The 20,143-nt window shown below is 47.1% G+C and overlaps 1 protein-coding gene across 1 annotated transcript in view; it reads right to left on the bottom strand.

Moving 5' to 3' along the window:
• Positions 1-20,143, bottom strand: part of gpc3 (glypican 3) — a 119,670-nt gene that overhangs the window by 55,007 nt on the left and 44,520 nt on the right. The window lies entirely within an intron of this gene.

Below are 20,143 nucleotides of genomic sequence, written 5' to 3'. Positions count from 1 at the left end.
AGGAGGTCAGCAGCATCACATGACCGAGCAGCGAGCATCACATGACCGAACAGCAAGCACCCACACGGGGTCGAGTCGCACTCAGGGGCCCAACGTGTGACGTCCACATGAAATAATGATTTGTTCCCTGCAAACTTCAAATACTTGCTTATATTATATATATAATGCTAATATTAAATAGTTAGATCTAAATAAAAAGCCTGTCTGGAGGTCCAATCTGCTTTTGTCACCCTGACGACATGAGAAAAAAAGTTGAGGCTGAAAATCATTCATGGTGTTTTTTTCCATTTAAAGGAAGGAAGCAGATATTTTATTGCGGTCACTGACGGAGGCAGTTCTGACTGTCTTCGCCTCAAGGCTGAAGTATTGTTTTTTTGACAGACAATTAGCTCTCGTCAGAAGAAAAGTTCTCGACTGACTAGTTTCTCTTCTTTCCACTCGTCCAGCCATATGATATAAATACAAATATATATGTAGTTTCCCCAAACTATGTTGTGCTTCTCAGACGCTGCGCAAATTGAAATGTTTTGAATCCACTGAACGAATGAAAGTCCAACATTGACCTTTCAAACCCACCAAGGTCAATGTGCAGCAGGACTCCGTCTGTTCATTTTCTGCTTTCTCTGCATGTCGTCGATCAAACCTCCCCATTAAAGCGAGATTAAGTGAGCAGCAGGTAGCGGCTAGTTTAGAGGAAATCCTCATAAATTTCTGCTTATATGTTTCTCCCAACACTGACTGGAGCTCTGACATGTAAAGTGTTTTTTTTATTTTGTTACTTCATCTCAAAAACGGCCTGTCAGGTGGAAATATTTCACGTTCACAGGTCAGACTAGCCTGAGAGCTCCATAAGTCAGCTGAGGTGCAGAGAAGTTGGGCTGATGGACTGATAGACTGACAGTTTGACCAGTGATGCTGCGAAGCCAGACAAGCCTCATGAATCAGCAGCCTGAACACCTATTATCCCCCCCGGGGAGGAAAACATCGATAAATTACTCGGCCAACGAGTCTAATCCATTTGGCTGATGGAGTGTCACCTCCAGCTGCCACGGAGACTAACAGAGGCCGCAGACACCTGAGAGGAGCTGTCCAGGACTCAGAGAGGAGCAGGAGGAAGTCTGAAGGTCTGGAGGTCTGAGGGTCTGAAAAGTCTGGAGGCCTGGATATTTGGAGGTCTGGGCGTGTGGGGTGTGAGGGTCTGGAGTTCTGAATGTTTGGAGGTCTGGGGGTTCGGGAGGTATGAGGGTCTGGAGGTCTGGGGGTCTGGGAATCCAGGAGGTCTGGGGGTCTTGAGGTATGAGGGTCTGCAGGTCTGTGGGTTAGGGGTCTGAAGGTCTAGGGGCCTGGGGATCCAGGAGGTCTGGGGGTTTGTAGGTCTGGAGGTCTTGGGTCTGGAGGTGTGGAGGTATGGGGATTTTCTCATCTAAAAGTTAATATTACCTTTTATGTCTCACCTGCATGTTACCTGCAGTAACTCAGGGTCAAAAAATCTTAGACTCACTTTATTTTCCATAATAAAGTTAAAGTGAGCCAGCCTTACTCACCCAGTAAGGCCGAGAGGTCAGAGGTCACACTTTCAAAACGGCTTCCCCATTCATAATTTGGGCCAAACGGAGATTCAAGAGCAGCTGCACCTGACAGGACAGGACCAGAGCGCAGCTGTGTCTGGCCGGTCGCCCCATGGCCCCTAAGGGACGGCGGCTGGGTGGTGATCAGTTGGGATTGACAGAGGGAGGGAGGGGCAGTGGGAGGAGCCAGGAGCAGCTGATTCCAGGAAGGAAGCAGACGGGATGCTGGGAAGTCCCAGATAGCATCAGCAGCCGAGCGTGAGCGCCAGCGGACAGCGGGGCGGAGATGAGACCAGTATTAGGTTACTCCATCTGTTAGAGAGCTGTCCCGCACACACGCACACACACACACACAAACAGTGCACACACGCGTACACAATGCAGTCACGCCGTGCACAGTGGTGGCCAGGTGGCGGTGGCGTGGGCGAACATTTGGCGAAGCAGACTGAAGGGCAAGGTGAGATTTCGGTGGAAGGACTAAAGCGCGCGTGCACACCCACACACACACACACACATACACACACACACACTGTCCAGAAAGGAAACAATGGAAGTTCAAGGTCTGCTCCCTGGATGAACTGAATCGCTGCAGCCTTCATGGCTGGACTCTCTCTCAAGCATCTCGATCACAATATTTTCAGCTCTTCACGGCAATTCGTGTTCAATCAGAATCCGCTCCGGTGGACACAAAGTGACTACAAGGTGAGCTGTCCATGACGCGGACCACAGAGGAAGCAACTCCAACCCTGAGGCCAGAGGAACAAACATGGATTGTTGAGCCATTAGCATTAACATCAGCATTAGCCGTCTGGATATTTGAATGTTTTTTTTAAAGAAGAAGAAAGAAGCGCACTAGCTTAAAATGCGCAAAACCTAAACTGCGCAATCAAAAACTGGCAATGTAAATGTCGCGGATTCCTGCCTGCCAGCGCGGCGCAATCATGCAAGCAAACCAGCCTGTTCACGAGAGAGCCTGTGTGCCGGACAACGATCGCGTTCCGTTGCGGGAGCGGAGCCGCGTTGTAAGGACTCCACCGAAGGCGTTAAACCCCCGGACGATTTTCCCTCGGCAGCGACTCTCAAACGTGCCGGGGAGGAGAGACGTAGAGAGAGAGAGACTGGACGTTCTACGACGGGCAACAGAGCTCATTGTTTTTTTGGCCACCCGGGGGGGGTGGTTGAGTACCTCCTGGAGTGGTCCGAAAGTCCCGAGCTGTTGCCGTTCACCATCCGGACTTTCCACTCATCCATCCCGGGCTGGCGGCTGAGGGGGCGCGAGTGGGTGCAGCCCCGCCTCAAACACCGGCGCGCTCTCACCTCGCGCGGCTCCCCCGCGACCACTCCCCAGCGTGTGCCACTAGGGTGCTCAAATCACGTGTCGGGGGGTGGGTGGGCCACGACCAGCTTCCTAGCCACGGCGGAGGGGAGCCGGGGGCGGAGTTGGGGTGTACGGAACCCGGGACCCCCAGGTAGACTCCAGAAACCGCTGCGTCGTCTGTGTGCGTTTTGGCACAGGGGAATTGTGGGGTGTGTGTGTGTGTGTGTGTGTGTGTGTGTGTGTATGTGTGTGTGTGTGTGTGTGTGTGCGCGCGGGGGGGGTCTCGTGCTTAGTGGGTTTGCAGTGGGGGGTTGACGGGTCAGACGCGTCTGGCGGCGTTCGGTGCTCCCGTGGGGGTGGACGCCGCGTTCTTGCGCCCCACGCACTTCCCGCAGTTGCGGACTCCTCCGGGTTGCCAGGTCGGCCCTCTTTTGTGTGTGTGTGTGTGTTTTCTGCTGGGTGCATGCACGCGCATGTGGTGGGTTTTGTTTGGTTGCTGTGAGGGGGGGGGCGTACCTGGGGTGGAAGGTCGAGGGGAGGGGAGTGGCTGCGAGGTGCGTGGGGTCTGCCAGTTGCCAATAGCTGCCCCTAGCGCTCTCTCAACTGTGTCCAGCCCCTGTTCTTTTTATCCAGTATTTGTTGTGTTTTTTATCTGCATTAAATAAAGTTGTGTTTTTTTGTACCGTCACCACTGGCATCAGTGTCATTTGTTCAGCGATCTGGGGAGGCGTGTCCGCTGGTTGCCAGAAGTCACCCGGGAAGTGCTCAACTGGTGTGAGCAGCACTTCCCACTGGCAACCGGTGACATAAACACCTGAATATCGGGGGGTCAAAAACCTCTCAAATATCGATAAACATTTTTACGCTCTTATGAGGAGGAATTACAGACATTTCGATAAAGAGATATATCGCAAAAGTGTAATGGAAAGACTATTTTCCTATTGACACGACACAGGATTGACGTATGTGTCACTTTACTGCATATATATTAATATATTAAAGATTACATATTAAGGATGCGCCGATCCTGTGGTTGTGTACTCTTACTCTACCAAATACGAAACTGTGCAAATAACAAAACATAAGTGGGAAAGTGTAAAAATCAGAGCAATTCCATGACGTGTACTGGCCTTATTAATGACTCATAATTACTCGATACTGAAAGGCAAGTACTCCTACTCTACTCATTCTGTAAAACAAAAGTGGTATAGGCACACATCCATCTCCGACTGAGGTTTTTAATAACATAATAAATCCAAACAAATTTCCTCTCACGCAGCTGAAGTCTTCACCATCGATCCAACCCTCTTCTAAATGGTCTTCATGACACTTAGGGCTGGAAGATGTGGGAAACATCATGCGGCCCGTCGGGTGACCAGACGGACGAGATGCACCGCCGCCGTCTGCTCAGCCACTTCATCAGCAGCCACTTAACATTTATGCGGGTCGTAAACGGACGTTAACGGCGCCTCCTCCAGGGAGCTGTGAGGTGCAGCAGGTGGAGGCACAGCCTGCAGAGCCACCTGCCGTCAGTAGGGGGCGGTGTGTTTCCCCCCCCCCCCCGGTGGCTTCTTTTTCTTGATTCCTGTGTAGCTTCTGTTTCTACTCTGTTTTCTGTGTGTTTGTCTTGACTATCAGACGTTGATCAGTCGTGCTCTGCAGCCTGCAGCCAGGATTTAAACGTTAATCCAATTCAACGCTGCTACATCGTCTCCACTTGATCACTGCATCTAATTGTTGCTGCGGACTTAATCAGGCTGTTTTCCATCTGCCGCTGCTCCTTCAAATTTCTGCTGCCGACGCTGCTGTCAAACCTTTGGAGGGGGGGGGGGGGGAAGAAAAAAAAAAAGCCCAGGAGCATATATCTCTGATTATTGCTCGGCTGCTCCGTCTCCCAGTGAAGTATCAGATTGATTTTAGAAGCTTATAAATTACTTTCATTGCCCCTCTTGGCCTTGCACCATCCTGCATTAAAGATTTTCTCACATCTTACGAGTCGCTCCTTCATCAGGACTCTCTAACACACCCCACCACCTCCTCCCCATCCTCCTCATCACCTTCCTCCTGCCTCCTTTCAAACCGCGTCCAGGATTTCTCCCTTCGTATCCCACAGCCCTGGAACTCCTTGATTTCTGCTCAGCTGACTCACTGAATTCTTTCAAAAGTCTTTATGCAATCGACTTCTGTAGGAAGGTCTTCCTGAGGTGAACCATCCGCTGCTTTCTGTCTGTTATCCATGATTTTATCACTTTTTCTCCTCTTCTTTTTTCTTATTTTTCTTTGATACGGGCAATATTGCTTGATCAGCAAAATCCTTGTGTCACTTTGATGTCACATGAAAAAAAAGACAAATGCTTCTTCCTCCCTGAACTTGTGTGACTTGTGAGCTTTGGGACTTACGAGTTCTTCCCTTTTTAACAGTAAATCATAAAAGTGTTACGAGTCGCCTGGAGTGAAATTAATTTCGACGGAAGGAGAGAAAATTGGAGGTGGGAGGAGTTCGGTTGCTTTATGAGTCAGTTATGAGCTGTCCAGCAGTGACTGAAGTGCCCTTGAGCAAGTCAACATCTCACCTCTGCCACAGTTGATTTCAAGCATGTGCGTCTCTATGTGTATATTGAACTCATTCTTAGGTCTTTTGTGTTTTAACCCTCGACTCCAGCAGAGTCGCACTTACACAATTAATTATGCAAAAAAGTAAAGAAAAATAAACCATCTGATTTACAGTAGCCCTCTGTTTGCACACACACACACACACACACACACACACACACACACACACACACACACACACACACAAACAAAGTTTTAGCTTCCTGCTGATGTTTTGTTGCCACTTCTATATGTTGAGTGTGAGGGCGAACGCATCCTCAAATAAACCAACGAAGAAGAAGGTGGACGAGGTTTCCAGGTTTGTGTGGGCAGGCCACTGTAGTTCACTGGCAAGTTCGAGAGAGGGAAGGTTAGTGAAAGAGCGCTGCAATCTGAAGTGTAACCACTTTCAGAGGTTTCAGAAGGTGGAACACTCGTCACTGTTACCTATCTGGGAGAGTTAGCTGTGCCCTTTGTGACATCACAAACGCACTGGTGTCCAAAACACGCTTTCTGTAAAAGTGGATCAAGTCATAAGAAGAAAGTGGAGGGCGTTCCCTTATTTATGGGCAGTTTAGCCACATATTATCATCAAAACCATTGAATTCTGCACAATTCAGGTAGAAAATAACATTAGAATATAACATTAGCTTGCCTGAATAATTCACTCTGACTAGTCCTGGATGAGCCTGCAGCTCAATAGTGCAAGCTGTCCTGACACACAATATGTGCAGCTGCCCTCTCAGCCTATTCCGACCATCAACACCACTGACCTCTGGCTGCTGGCAGAGGTCAAAGTTCAGCGGAGCTCCACCCGGGAAACTAGTCCTGGCAGAGGACGTAGCCTTGGAGGAGGAGAGGACGAGGTTGGGTGGGGCTGGGCCGGCAGGCCAGAGGGGAGGGTACCAGGGCAAAGTGTGAAAAAAAGAGGCATGGCAGCAGCTGGAAGAGGACGAGGAGCCGTGAACGATGCCAGCGACGTGTGGCGAGAGAAATATTCCGAGAGGCTTTGAAGCTGCATTCAAAGGCATCTGGAGTCGACGGCGCTGCCAGAGCAGCATCACATCACAAATCTCCCACCGCTGAGGGCCTGAGAGGGAGCTGAGAGGCCAATCACAACGCCTCGCCACCACCCTCACCGTCCATGACAAAACACACACACACAGAGAGAGAGGAGGGACGACACACGACCTAGAGGAACCCCGACCTAGGACCAGATCCACTTCAGGCACAAAGACACGCGCGCACAAAGACACACGCGCACAAAGAGGCGCACACGCACACACACACACACACACACACACACACACACACACACACACACACACACACACACACACACACACACACAGCTGTCATTGCACTCCAGGGTTATGATTTGAGGACGGGGGTAAAAAGGCTGCAGCCAAAACCAGAGGGAGAGAGAGAGAGACAGGTTGGAGCAAGAGGAGGGAGGTCATGACTAATAGAGACCCTCCCATGGCCCCCCACCCCACACACACACACACACACACACACACACACACACCCTTCCAAATCAAGCATCACTGCTCCATTAATCCAATGCACATCTCTGAGTGGAAGCCTTTGGGTTGGAGATGAACACACACACACACACACAAACACAATCACTCACTCACTCACTCACCCAAGGCAGTCGATCTGTCACAGGGTGCAAATGACCCATTTTTGATTGACTTTTCATTCAGTAGCATTTTTGACTTTACATTCAGCAGCAAAACAAACATTCTGAGGGGATTTTCCATTGTAATTTCAGAAAACGCTCATAAAAAGCAAACTCAAGATAAGACGGCCGCCTCCACATCATTCTTTTTTTTTGTGCTTTCGATGCGCGGAGGAGCGGCGGAGTCAACTGTGGTGAACTTGGCCAGGATAGACAGATTGTGAGAGGCGAGAGAGATGAAGTGAGATGAAGTGAGACGCTGCAGCGTCACGGCATCTTTGCCGAGAGACCTTGAAACTCTGCGCAGACTGAAACTGGAAGAAGAAGAAGAAGAAGAAGAAGAAGAAAAAGAAGAAGAAGAAGGAGAACAAAACAGTGATGCTCGCTGAGTCGCTGTGACTTCTGAAAGGTCGAGAGTTCATTTTAAAGCAAAATGATACTTGCTGCATCACAAAGTTCCCCCTAATACAAGCTCTGAACATCATAAAGGGTCAGACAGACCGGTGCCTTGCTGGTAAATCATTAATTGTGAGTTATGCTCACTTTATAATGAGGAGTGATATAGTTCAAGTTCATCTCAGGGGGATCAAAGGGGGGGAAGAGACACTGTGTATGCATGTGTATGTGCATACATGCAAAAGCGTGTGTGTAAGGTTCATCTGATCTCCAATATCTGATGATGTGACCAGTGATCACCAATATCTCCAATATCAGATATTTGAGGTATTTTGCATCATCGTTATATTGTAAGTTGTGATCACAGCCAGAAGGTTGTGGGTCCAGTTCTGATCCAGGATCCTTCCTGAATGGATGAGTGTTCATGTTCTCCCTGGTTCTTTCTGGGTTCCCTCCAGATTCTCCCCTTTCCTTTCACCATCCAAAGACAGAGATTTTAAAAAACAATCAGATGCGGGTGATGCAGTTCAGATCGACTCTTCCATTTAAGTTCTAAACTTTTGTATTTGCTGACACCTGAATTTCGCTCCTCTTTGCATTTTTATTGCCTTTTACTTGCAATTTGTCTGCAGCCATGTTCTGTCTTTATGCTCCTAATGTCTTTTTCCCGCCACTGGAAAGCTCTTTGAGTCACCTTGCGTTGAGTTTTCGCCACCATACCAATAGAAAAGCTGTCTCAGACTCACGGCTGAGAGTTTCGTCTGAGGGGCTTCGAGTGCAAGAAAAAAAAGAAGGCTGAATTATTCGATGCTGCGTGTGGTGAGCCGGAGATCTGTGATTTTTTTTCCGTAAAAGCTCTTCAGAAAAACAAGACGCTTTTGACGCAGATTTCCGCATCAGTCTCAACTCTGTGTCGAGGAAGTGGCGCCTGAAGCAGAAACGGCAAACCGGCAGCCAACAGACAGTGGAACTCCAGACACGTGAGACTTTTCCCCTTTTATGCAGTAGCAAAAAAAATGGAAAAGAAGAATAGTAAGAATAAGGAGCAGCTCCTGCTGAGCTCGATTTTCTTTAGTCTTGCAAAAAAAAAAAAAAACTGTCTCCAAACAGGAGTTATATTGCCGGCAGTGGGGACAGAGACAGCAGGCGAGTAGAAAGGAGAGGAAAATAAGTGTTTGTGTATATATACATATACACATACACATATATACAGTATATATATAGGGATATTTACAAATGTATGTGTATGTACACACCAACATATATATACTGTATGGTGATTTAACACAAGTTCGGCCAGTTGTGCTGTGCAAGCTGGAATAAAATAAATAAATACACACAAAAAAAAACATATATATATATATATATATATATATATATATATATATATATATATATATATATATATATATATATATATATATATTTATATATATTTATATAAAATACAAAAGTAAGTATGTGCTCCCAGGGCAGAGAGTGGGTTGAGGGATGGAAGAAGTGAGCCGACTGAGGAACGTTTGAAACTGCCAGTGAGACGGAAGAGAGAGTTGGGAGACCAGACGAGACGACAGGAAGTGACAGAGAAGCAACCAGAGCAGCAGTTCCAGTGTTTCAAGAACAGACGGGGAGAATCCCTCACCGGGAAGGAGCAGGAGGAAGGAGGAGCGGTGGCGGCGGCGGCGGCGGCGGCTCTTTGTTCAGCTCATTGAAAATGAACAAAGCCGCCGGTTGATCGTCGTCGCACGTTCAGTTCTCCGTTAGCGGCAACACGTGTGAGCAGCTGACGGGCCGTCACCTCCTCTTAGCGCTGCTTCTAAAGACTTTACACCTCGCCCCCATTCCCACCACCACCTCCTCCACCTGCTCCTCTCACACATGTAGCTTTTTTTTTTTAGATCAAGAGCGTTTTTTTTCCGTACCTCTTCCAACTTCAAGGATGCTAATAGCTACTTGAAACAAATGCTAGTATTTTATTCATCTACATTTCAAAATAACAAAAAAACTGTATTCTGTATTCACATGATGAACAAATAATAATGTAAACCCACTGGAGAGCAGCAGCAGAACCTGCCCGCATGCAGAAATTCAACACAGCTCTTGAATCTTTTCATTTTTGTTTATTTTTATTTATTTATTTTTTTAAACGTTGTAGACAACGTCGGCTCCCGACTAGACTACAGCATCTGCTGCATGCTAACAACGTCTATAGGGGACCTTTGACAAAGCGCTTTAAAATGGACTTAAAACAAGCATTATGGGACATTAGCATTCCTACTGAAGCGCCGCGCCAGAGGAGGCTCCTCCCAGCAGCGCAGCAGATGCCCCGAGTTTTTAGAAGGGGGATTACGTCAGTTTATCCAAAAAACAAAGGACGATTAATTAATCCTTCCATCGTGTCGGGGGGTGCTGGGGATGAAGTGTGTGTGTGTGTGTGTGGGGAGGGGGGGGGGGAGATTTCTGATCATGAAAAAAGGAAACCACTTCCTGCCCATAAACCCTCACAACAGAAGCCAGCACCGCCGCCGCGGTTGGCAAATTATAATGAGGCCACAAATTAGCATTGATGAGGCAGCAGAAGCATTTTTTAATAAGCAAAGTGTCGACAAGCTTGATTGGCAGCAAATTCAATCAGCCCAAAGGCAGAGCAAGAGAGAGAGAGAGAGGGATGGGCGAGCCGTGTGTTAAAATCTGAGAGATTTGGTTTAGTGACGCCGCGCAAACAAACAAACAAAAAAACAAACAAACAAAATGCTTTTTTTGTGCAACAGGAAACAAAAATCTAAGTCTAAGCCTCGAGACAGGACATCCGACTGTGTTTACAAGCAAATTTATGTCGGCAATGAATCTTCTCAGACAACCCTCATTATTGCTCAATCTCTTAATCTCATAATCTCAGTTTTGGATTAGAGGATGTTGAAGCAGAAAGACAAACTCATCCATCCATCGACTGCCGCAAGTCAGGCTGCAGGACGGCAAGAACCAAAGTTTTTACTTTTCTATGATCAATCATGTGAATTTAAAATACTAAAGTTCTTTAAATGTAGTATTAATTAAAGAAAATAGTCCACTTCAATTTCACCCAGAGGTGAAAGGAAGATGATTGGTCGGTGATGATTGAAAAATGCTTCAGACTGGAGTTTTGACCAGATGGACGTGTGGGAGCTCAGACTTGATACTCGAGTTTTTGCTCCTTTTTTAGTGAGGAAGAAGAGATCATGATGAGGTGAAACAGGAAGCATTTGGGGATTTGTTGTTTAAAGTAATTTAGTTCACTGTTGACTCCCGTAAAAAGTTCCTGGAGCTGATGTTGCTGCAGGTGGACGGATGGATGGATAGACGGAGATTCCAGGTGAGAGCTTTGTAAACTCCGGCAGGTGCAGAGTGAAGTGAACTCAGTCTTCCTGTCCCACAGCGACGCTCCTCACTGATTGGCTGCAGCCCCGTCGCTTCCTTGTCGTCTCTCATCTCCAGACATCAAAGTGCCGTCCGTGAGCCCAGGCTGCAGCTTCCTCCGGAACAGGAAGTAGCCTTGATCTGCTTTTACATCATCCTCCCTCCGCCGCTCTGCTGCCTCCGCTGGTTGTCAGCGACCATCAAGTCACTCACAAAGATAACATATACATCTTTTTTCTTTCTCCACCGTCTGTCCCTGTTTTATTTCTCTCCATCATGCCGGACGGTCACACAATAAAAAGATCTCAACCTCCCTCTCCAACAAACCCTCTTCCTTACTTCCTTCCTCTCCTTCACCTCCTCCAACTCGCCCAGGTGAGTTTCCAGAGTTTTCCGCTTGTTTACCGGATTTCGCCGAGTCTTTTTCAGTCAACAAGCGGCGGCTAATTAAACCGTGGCGTCGGGCGCTGGAGCTCCTCTCAACCTGTGGCGCTATAAATAGGAGAGAGTCTCAGGAAGACAGAGGTGTTGTACATGACGGAGGGATGAAAACCTCCTCGCAGCCTCGGCTGTTGTTTGTGTGAGATGAAAGACACACCGCCTACGCAGCCTGAACGGCTGAGACGCACACCTTCATCCCCCCTTCCTTCTCCACCTCCTCCTCCTCTTCTACCTCCTCCTCCTCAACCTTCACGCTCTTCCTCATTGTCTCTCCATTACTGAGGCTCTCTCACCCCCAAGAGCTAAACGGGACTCCCTTGTTCCCTCTACGCATACATACACACACACACACACACACACACACACACACACGCACACGCACACACACACACGTACACACACACACACACACACACACACAGACTTGTTAAGGTCGATGCCAGTGTCAAGGTGCACACCTCACTCACAGAACACAACTGAGACCCAGAAAGAGACTGACAAGCTCTTTGTTTGCACACACACATACACACACACACACACACACACACACACACACACACACACACAGTCTTGTCTATGCTGTTCCTCCCTCCTCCTCCCTCACCCCCTCCCCCACCTGCCCCGCCCATCCCAGCCTCCATCCATCTGTGGAATTAAAAAAAAATGAACGTGCCAATGTTTTCATTGAGGAGGAAATACCAGGCAGGTGAACCAGGTGAAGATACATCCTTGTACTTTCCATCCTCTCCACCCGCAGCCACCTCACCTCCACCCACCTCCGCTCCCCCTACCCCCACTGCCCTTTTCCCCCATCTCCTCCTTCCTCTGCCTCTGGGAAAATCTCAGGAAAATCCATACATTACAATCTGGACCTCTGGAGGCGTCCGTACGGCAACTCCTTCAATTTTTAATCAGGGCCGTGTGGTCAGAGGGGACCTGACTTTTTCCTCCTCCTCCTCCTCCTCCCTCCACCTTGATGTCACCTTCACCTCCCCAACCTGCTTTTTACTCCCCGCTCTCGCCCACGCGCGCGCACACACACACACGTCCCTCACCTCTCTCCCTCTCCCAAAGTCACGGTGATGAATGGGCGAGCGAGCGCTGCCACCGCGGTGCCCAGCAGCCGCAGGCAGAGGGCAGCGAACACGACTCCCACACTCCCGGGGAAGCAGAGCCAGGCAGGAGAGTAATTAATCCAGTAGGACAGGAGGCAAGGTGTGTGTGTGTGTGTATCATTAGAGACACAGGGTGCAAGGTTAGACTAGCTTGTGCAAGCCTGGGCACACGTACGCGCGTGTGTGTGTGTGTGTGTGTGTGTGTGTGTGTGTGTGTGTGTGTGTGTGTGTGACCCTTGAGTTCAAGGACAGTCTGCTGTGTGTTTGTTGCCTCTGGCTGCTCCACTCTGTGCCCAAGTGGTGTTTATTTAAGGAGCTCATCTACCAACTTACACACACACACACACACACACACACACACACACACACAAATAGCACATCCACTATCAATCCCAACATGACTGAGAAGGAGGATGAGGCTGTTTGAGACGTTACCTCAGCTGCTCTTCCTCTGAATCCTCTTCTCGTCTCAGCTCGACTCTTATTATTATTATTATCCGCCGACGTCTCGGCTCCTGAACTGCAGTGTGTTTTCAACCTTGACGAGAGCGCCCCCGCCTCCAGACGTCCGCGAGGAGAGTTGAAAGATGTTGAGAGGCCAGCCGGCGTAAACAGGTGCGCTCTCCATCAAAGCTACATGCTAATGTGGCTCCATCCATTAGCCGCTCTGACGGGCTAAATGTTTCCAGGGATGAGCGATTAGTGCGGGGGCCGGCGGACAAACACAAACCGTCCGAGTGGGTTCCGCCCGTCCGTGAGGTCCAACCGGAGGGAACCGCGACCGCAACCACGCGTCATTAGTCCTGCGGGCCTTCGGCCGGAATACCGATCACACGCTGGCCCCGCCGTGGCCTGAAGGGGGCGGCGTGACGAAGGACACGCAGGAAATGGGATGTTGACTCTGTATGTAGCCCAGCAGGGTTTGTGTGAGTGAGCGTTAATGGACAATTAGGGTACAAATTAAGCTGCAGAAAAATGTGTCAAGCTTCCACTGAGCACAGCTGAGGAAAATTGGATTTTCTTTTTTTTTCCGGCTAACTGGAAAAACAGGACGAGGATGCGAGAGTGCGCACTGTGCCTCCTAAAGACAGGAAATGATGTGCACTGATGGGAAAATACGTTTAATGCTTTCCTGCTCATGCAGAAGCTCCGTTAGTTTACATTAGCTTGTTAGGCCGCATTGCTCCGATTTCAACACTTTAAATCCTCGCTCGTCTATCCTGACAACATCCAGCAGGGAGTGTTTTCAATATATCTTCATTTTCTCTGGATTCCAGAACCAAGAAGGAAGATGGGAGGAGCTACACAGAGAGGAGACGGTTTCTGTCTCTCTCTCTCTCACACACACACACACACAGAATAAGAAAAAGCTACTGTGAGTAGTTTGTTTCTGAAGGTTAGTATGGATGCTACGGTAGCAACAGTTAAATCAAAATGCAAAGCTTTTTTCCCTCTGCTAGAACCTCCACCTTTCCCACCAGTAGGTGTGAGTCATCAGGGCCCTCGCCCTGGAGCAAGACCTGAGGAAGGGCCCCACTGGAGACCACCTGGTGGCTGGGCTACATCCACAGGGGAGGGTCCGGGTCGGTCTCTGCGTCCAGGCTCAGCTCTCAATTTACCGCTCAATGTACATTCCAACCCTCAACCTCTGGCCAGGAGCTTTGGGTCGTGACCAAAAAGAAACAAGGTCTCAAAAATACAAGTGGCCATAATGAGTTTTTTTTCTCTCTCTCTCTCTGTGTCTCTGCATGGTGGCCTGGAGATCACTCAGTCGACCTGGAGGAGTTCAGGAAGAGGGAGGAGGCCTGGGGGCCAGACCCAGGACACACTGGGGGGACTGGGAACACCTCGGGGTGGAACCCAGGGAAGCTGCTGTGTGTGTGTGTGTGTGTGTGTGTGTGTGTGTGTGTGTGTGTGTGTGTGTGTGTGGGATGACTATCGTTGTCACTATTATTATTTCTATTATTTTTTTAAAGAAATTTAAGATCGACATTACACTGTTTCTTTTTTCCTCTTCTGTAATCAAACCTTTTATTTCTTCTTTTTCATTGTCCCCCCTTCTTTTTAAAATTGTCTTTATTTCTATTAATATTATCAATGTTTTCTCTGATAAATGTAGTATTCATTATTATATTTTAATACTAAACTTTTTAAACTGCTATATTTACTGATACACAGACACACACACAAAAGCATTAATGCTGTTTGTTATTCACTCTCTGTGTCTGTCAATGTCACCGTACTGCATGTGAAATGCGACAGTGCATGTGACACTTTCTACAGGCTCTCCTGCAGATGGATACGCGAGATATGCGAGTCCAACAGATTTTTGGAAACTTTCCAATTTTTGGGTGGTGGGGGGGGGTTGGGAGATCTGTAAAAGATGTAACACTTCTGAACGTTGAAGTGGAAATTTCCAGGGAGAGAGACGTTCAGTCAAATGCTTGAGTGCCCACAGCAACAATGTCCTCGACATGTTTAACAAGGTTCCCTACTCACTGCTTTGGCTGCATCTACTATTTAGAAGCATTAAATAGTAAAACGCCGCTGTCGGCAGCCGGGAATTCAGCCATGAATCTCAAATATACTTTTAATTAAGCAGCAAATCTGTGTTCACCTGCTGCTGCTGCTGCTGCTGCTGCTGTTGCTACTGCCGCCGGGTGAGTCACGGGATCAACGTCACTTTTAGAATTTCCATCAGGCCTCGCGTCCACGGCGCAGGTAGGGAAGGAGTCGGCATCGCGCTGCAGCGCACGTAACATGACCCATTTTATGGGAAGAGGGAGGAGGAGGAGGAGGAGCAATCAGCGCCGCCGAGGGGGAGCCGGAGCAGCAGCAGCAACACCGGCGGGTCCCAGAGGACGGACGGCTATTACGGCACAGGAAACACAATCATCCAGCAGCCCCGGGGCTCAGTGTCAGATTCAGCAAAAGAGTTTGAAAGTCCACGCAGCAACTCCCAGCGACGCACAAAATGTCCCCGAAAACCCTCAAAGATGTGATCAGAGGCGACCGGGCAACTTCCAGACGAGGCAGCGGAAAAGACAAAAGACCAGCAGGGATTTTCCTTTTGATCTTGTTTTTTTCTAAAGGGATTTTTTTTATGAAAGAGAAGCAGAGCTGCTGGTTTCCAGTTTTGTGGGATGAAGGACAGAAATGGGTGAAAAAAAAGGGGGGGGGGGGAGGAAAGGGGAGGGAGGTCAAAGCGGCCGGGCGAGCAGACTGACAGATATGGAAATGAAGGCGGGGGGGGGGGGGGATGCGGGAGGTGGAGGGGGGGCGGCGGAGATAGCTACTTTTCCTTGAGGTCCTCTTTGTATTTACCCTTCAAACAGAGAGGAAGTGAGGCGCTAATAAAACATTTATCATTCCAGGAAAGCCCTTTAATGTGTCTGACATTAAAAACGCTAGGGGGGAGGGGGGTGAGATGAAACGAGGAAGGGAGAGAGAGAGATGGAGAGAGAGAGAGGGAAGAGGAAGACTTGGCAGCAGATGTAAAAAGGTGCGAGAGGGGATGAGAGAGGTGAGGAGGCGGAGTCAGAGGAGGCCAGTTAAAGAGAATCTGGAGATGACAAACAGGGCTGATCAAGGGTCGACTAAAGAGAAGAGAATTAAGTCCTGTCTTTAATCTGATTGCACATTCAGTTTGTAGAGTTTCACGTCATGCCGAACTCTTCTTTCATTAAAAATTAACCAATCAGCGCTGCAAACTTCGGCCCCAAAGAAGAAAAAAAGAAAAAAAAAACTTCAAAAAATCATTATGGTTGAAACGGAAGTCGAGGGTAGTTTTAAAGTGTAGACAGAGTGAGAAGTCTGCTGCTTGGACTGCAGCTCAGACTCACAGCAAGTCAACTAAACACCAGTGCACTCACTCTGTGTGACAAAGTTACGTCGGCTGACGCCATTTGGATTTTACGATTGACGGCTGTCAAGAAAAAGGTTTGGGTCGTTGAAAAGTGCGCTTTTACTTTGTTGCAGTAATTCAAACGAGGCCTGACTTTGTGCTGCTCTGTTTGACAAAACCTCTAAAAATAAAATTTAAAAAAAAGTTGAAGCAGCCCTCGCTGCTGCTGTACACTGACCACAGGAAGCCACCAGCACAACCACAACCCAAACACAAGGAAATGGAACCTTAACCTCACATATTTGGCTCTGGGACGGGTTGCAAGGCTTTCCCCTTTCTTACTCTACAAATATCTTATTTTTAGTTTTTTATTTCATTATTTCTTTTTAATGACTATAATTTTACTTCTCTTTTCACCATACCGTTGCTGTAATTATGCAAATTACCCCCAATTTAGGATTAATAAAAGCGTTCTATTCTATTCAACCAGCAACCAGCTGTGAATTCAACGATTTGATTCTTTGGAATGACAATTTTCAGAAAAATGACGAGACATGCAAGACATTTTTGTCTGCTTTCTGTCTTTCAAAGAGAAAGACAGAAAGTTCAAGTCCAGGAACCAGTGGGAGGAAATAAACACCGTCTTTGTTTTGCCAACAAAGCCGCAGTGAATCAAAGCTGGCGAATTAATATTCAGTTCAAGTCTTCGTCCTCCTCAGTGTCTGCGTTTATTTTTAAACTGGTGAGACGTCAGCTGCACTCCAACAATTAAATCTATTACACCCACCATGTATCTGACGCACAGCTGAACTCAAATTGCTGATTTAAATCATTTTCAAGTTTCAGTCAAAGGTGAAATTTGTACTTCTGCAAAATGACGACCTGAAACGCTGTCAAAAAACTCTTTTTTTGTGTGGTATTCTTCTATCAGATCAGCTCAGGGTGTCTCTTCTGTAATATATTTCTGACTCCACGCAGCTTGATGGCTTTTTCAGCAGGGATTCAAGGCAGAATCAATGCATTTAGTTTCAACCCGTCGACATCAGTCGGCTGTTTTACCGTGCAGCTGGAACGGCCGACGGCTGCTTCAAGCATTAGCTTGAAGCATCATTTTCCCACAATGACCTGACCGTACTGCGATATTACACAGAATGCTGATTTGTGCGAGACAATTTCTTTTCTCTTTCTCTTTTTTTTTTTTTTTTTTTTTTTTTTTTTAATTGTTGCCAAGTTGCTGCAATAAAAACACAGCAGCTGAGGGACTTTTGGAACGAGCTGCCCGACGCTCACACCTGCGCAGTGCAGCCGTTAGAGGTCTGGAATTGACCCCAGGTGACCCCTATCCCCTTCCGCTCCCTCACCTATTAGCAAGTGGTCATTCCACAAAACAGCATTATTGCGATCAAGCACTTTAGAGACAAGTGCTAGAGAGGTACGGAAGCCCGGAGAGGTCGTTTTGTTCCTCCGTTTTTCATGAGGAACAACACAGAGATTTCAAGGAATTAACTCGGAAAACAAATCCATGAATGCACAGCTACTTAGAACAGAATAGAATAGAATAGAATGCATAATTGCAGCAACAATATATGGTGCAAATGAAGGAAAATTATTTTAATTAAAAAGAAATGAAGAAATTAAATAAAATATTTATAGGGTAAGAGGAAAAACAAGTTATCTACATATTGACATACTGTATAAATATGTGATTCATTGTACCTTTATGAAATGTAAGTGGTTGATAAGATGATTTTTATGCAAGGCTTATGGCTAGAAACGTCTTTCATGGACTTTATGGTCAATGAAGTCTATGAAAAAGACTTTTGCTGTTATGAACCTACTGATACAAACAGTCCAGGTTATCGTAAGTAAAATACCAGAAAACGCACCCAATTCACTGTACATTATACACTTGAAAAATAAAAAAAGGTATAAAAATGAATATGTATGCACTCTAACTGCCTAATCTGAAGATTTACTTGTATTTGTTATACAAACACAATATAATATAATATAATCTATAATCATGAGTTTTCTGAATCCCTGAGATCTCCCCACTGAAATCTCGCTCATCCATCTCAGTTACAGCAGCCCAACTAATCAGTGTCCTTTTAGTTGTGAGACAAGCAGAGAGAGACTGCTGCACTTTGAAACCACAAAAGAAGACAAAGGGGAGGAGAGATTAGCACTGATGCAGCGCTAGCAGCCAGTCTTATCGGAGCCGGGTGATATTTTCACAATAAAAGAAGAACAAAAGTATTTTCTTCGTTAACAAGATGGTTCCAGATGCTTTACTCTCTGCCGCCATTGGCCAGAGTGAATGGCAGTGACACAGAGACGCTAATGCACAATACTATTAGCCTCAGAGCAATAACAAAGGTGGCGCAGTGGCTAAGTGGCTCCACTGGCGGCAAACAGTCTAATTCATTCACTTTAAATACAGAGAGTTTGTCAAATAACCATATCCTGTATGTGTTTTCTCTCCTCTTTGAAATAATTTCTGTAGTCCTTCAAACACATGGAAATAAATAATAAATCCAACCACATCAGGAAATAATCCCGCTGGTGTGCCAGTGTACTTTTAAGTCTAATTACATTAGACTTGCAGCAACACTAAGCAACAAAGTACAAAAATAAAGAAAGATCAGATGTTGATGCAGAATATACGTATATGCCTTAATTATGTATGCTCGCCCAATTTGTTTAGCTGAGAACTCATTAATTCATCCATCTTCTATACCCGCTTATTCCTATTCAGGGTCACGGGGGTCTGCTGGAGCCTCTCCCGGCTGTCTTAGGGCGAAGGCAGGGTGACACCCTGGACAAGTTGCCAGTTCATCGCAGGGCCACATAGAGACAAACAACCATTCACACTCACATGCACACCTACGGACAATTTAGAGTGTTCAATTGACCTCACACGCATGTTTTTGGAGTGTGGGAGGAAGCCGGAGAACCCGGAGAGAACCCACGCAGACACAGGGAGAACATGCAACATTCCACACAGAAAGGTCCCAGGCCCGGCATCCAACCCACAACTTTCTTGCTGTGAGGCGGCAGCGCTAACCACTGCGCCACCGTGTCGTTAACTGAGAACTCAAGCAAGTAATTTTTTTTCTCTGTATTTGATCAACACCATCAGCAGTGTTAGACCTCCAAACGTCGGCAGCACAATTGTAGGGATGAGCTGGGGAAAAAAAAACAACGATTGTGGAAAAATTCTGCAATTACTTTCTACGTATCCACGTATTCCGTTCCAGGGTCTTCTGCTGAAATATGCATTAGAGGCGAGGCGAGGTGAGGTGATGAGACAATGATTCAAAAGTCGAGGCAGAAACAAAATAAGTTGCAAAATCAAAGCGAGGCAGACAAAGAAGTGAAGGACAGACGTGCGGCTGTGAATGGAAATGGAATGTGTCGGTGCAGAGGAAACGTCCAGGCTGCTTTCAATCAAAAGAAGAACCATAACCCAACATGATGCAGTACCACAGCTACACCCACGCTAACAGTGTTTTTTTGGTTAGGTTTGTGCAGCGAGCATGAAATGGGAACGTGAACAATGTCGCACAAAAGAAAAAACACATTCAATCGTAACCATCTTTTCTTTTCTTTTCTTCATCCTGGGTGAAGCAAGTTTTGTTCAGACGGTTTATGCCAATCTTCTAAGACCCATGGGTGATAAACACGCAAAGAAAGAAAACATGTGACAAGCCTTAGTTGTTTGCGTGTGTGTGTGTGTGTGTGTGTGTGTGTGTGTGTGTGTGTGTGTGAGTTGCTGCTAAAGAAACAAAC

The sequence above is a fragment of the Nelusetta ayraudi genome, unplaced genomic scaffold, assembly GCF_046127955.1.
Source record: "Nelusetta ayraudi isolate G7.1 ecotype Tasmania unplaced genomic scaffold, CSIRO-AGI_Nayr_v1 ptg000075l, whole genome shotgun sequence".
Classification (NCBI taxonomy): Eukaryota; Metazoa; Chordata; class Actinopteri; order Tetraodontiformes; family Monacanthidae; genus Nelusetta; species Nelusetta ayraudi.
Note: the sequence above shows the minus strand (reverse complement) of the source record. Positions and strands in the feature narration are given on the sequence as shown.